Source organism: Rhinopithecus bieti, unplaced genomic scaffold, assembly GCF_001698545.2.
Source record: "Rhinopithecus bieti isolate Rb0 unplaced genomic scaffold, ASM169854v2 scaffold_16046, whole genome shotgun sequence".
Classification (NCBI taxonomy): domain Eukaryota; kingdom Metazoa; phylum Chordata; class Mammalia; order Primates; family Cercopithecidae; genus Rhinopithecus; species Rhinopithecus bieti.
In genome coordinates this window covers 1-2,127 of record NW_016808299.1, presented here as the reverse complement: position 1 = coordinate 2,127, position 2,127 = coordinate 1, and the positions used below count along the sequence as shown (strand labels likewise).

Genomic DNA, 2,127 nt, shown 5'->3' with positions numbered 1-2,127 from the left:
AACCTTCCTGTGGGGAAGAGGAGCATCTCTGAGCATCCCACCAGCAGCTCTAAGGAGAGCCCAGGCCCAGCCTGGGTAAAATATGTGGACCAAAGGCTGTGACTTTGACAAGTAGACATCAACACTTATGACCTCAGAAGAGACAATCAAGGTTGAATACCACCTAGCTGGGCTGGAGCCTGGACAGTGGGACATGTCCTGCCCCATTGTGAGAAAGCCTTCCACCTGACCCTGGACGTGGGACACAACCGTCTACCCCATGGTCATTCAATCCCTACCCCTCTGAAGGTCACAGGTCCCTGGCAGTGTGGGACCTCAGGTTCTCCTATCTGAGCAGGGGAGGTTGGTGTCTTTCATCAGGGCCATGCCCATGGTAGCTGGAAATGGGGAGGCCAGCTCAGGGACTCTGGGATCAGCCTTAGGGCACTAGTCTCAGAGTCAGCAGGCACCATTACCCCCAACTACTGTGCCAGTTAGTTCTCTGAGTGAAAGTTAGTTCTGAGTAGAACTGGGGCCTGAGGTAGGGACAGGAAAAGGAATGCAGCCCCTCTGCAGCATTCGTTGTGCAGGGGCACCCCCATGGCTGCTGCAGACCCAGTACTCTTTCTGGTTCCCATGCCACCCACTACCCAGGCCCAGCCTCTCATCAAGGCTCAAGGGAGCGTGCTTGGTCTAGCTCTTACCTCCACCAGGTGTGGTGTTGGGTTGAAGCCACACAGGTTGCACACCTGGAGCCTGCAGGTGGTGCATGTGTTATAGTTGGCTGGGCTCTTGCTGCCCACATTGAGCTCGGCTTGGCACAGTGGGCAGGTGGCCCTTTCCTTCGGCATGGTCTTTGGCTTTGGAGCAACCTTCGATGCTGCCTGATGTTCTGCTCTTCCATGCTTTGGACTGGTTGTTCCCCCAGTTTTCGGCAGGGCTCCAGGTCCAGATCCAGGACCCGTTCTAGCCCCAGGCTCAGTTTTGGCTCCAGGTGCTGGCCCAGGCCCGGGCCCTAAGCCCAAGGGTTTTGGGCCAGCCTCCTTGCTGGCATCACTGAAGACGATCTTGGGTGACCCCTTGCTGGGGGCAGGCTGGCCCTGGGTGTCAGCCTCAGGCTGCACAGACATGAGGGTGCTCGCCTGGGTTAGCAGTGATGCGCCGAGGCCGAAGAGCTTACCAGTGAGGCCCTCCTGGGTCTGCTCGGCGGCACCAAGCCCAGTGGGCACTGCAGTGGCACTTTTGGCTGGGGCCTCTCCTGCAGGTGGCCTGGGCTCAGCTGTGGAAGGCTTGGTGGGTTGAGGGGGCTGAGGAGACACCCTCCCCACCTCTGGAGGGGCAGCTGCTTGGGCAGGCCCCGGCACTGAGGTGGCCCTGGCTGTCTCACCCTGGCGGGACCCAGGCTGTAGTCCTCCTGGACCCCGAGATCTCTCTTGCTCTGGCTTCCCCAGGGGCTGTTTGGCCGGGGAGTGGGCAGGAGACAGGGCTGGGGAGTGCAGCTGCTGCTGGCTCTTGGAGCGAGGTGCAGTGGTCATGTCCATTCCCAGAGCCCTCTGCATCTGACAGTTCAGACAGAGCCACTCCTTCACCTGAAGAGAGAAGCAAAATAGTCAGTAGGGCGGCCAGGACTGGCGGTACTCATGGCTCAGGTCAGTGCAGGTCTCACAGCAGCCAAGGCCACTCCTAGCACAGGCAGGAGCACCAAGTCCTGCTCAGGTATTTCTGGGCTGCCAGGGGGCAGGGTTGAAGGACAGATGGCACTCCTCTGCCCTCCAGGAGTTGCCAGGCATGTGAGGCAGAGCGGAGGCAGTCTCATCCCCCGACCCCACCCCAACCACCAACCCACTGCCTGCCAGACCCTCCTGCTTGAGAGTCCTCCCTGCCACCCCCTGGCAGTGCCTCAGATCTGTGCACCCCAACCTCCTTGCTTGGATGAACCCAGCAGCCTTCCCCTGCTTCCCACTTCAGGCCATTTACACACAGCAACCAGATTGATCTTTTAAAACCTAATCCAAGAGGAAAGGCATGGCCCTAGAGCAGTGCCTGTACGCAATGGGTATTCAGTAAAAACTCGCAGAATGAATAAATAAGTGAAGAGTAATACGTGGGAGAAGGAGGCATAGAGAATAAAAAAAACCATGATTTCTT

The 2,127-nt window shown here is 58.4% G+C and overlaps 1 pseudogene; it reads right to left on the bottom strand.

Annotated features, from left to right (window-relative positions):
• Positions 1 to 653: 653 nt before the first annotated feature.
• On the bottom strand, positions 654 to 1,565 carry LOC108538367 (protein bassoon pseudogene; annotated as a pseudogene).
• Between the last annotated feature and the right edge of the window lie 562 nt (positions 1,566 to 2,127).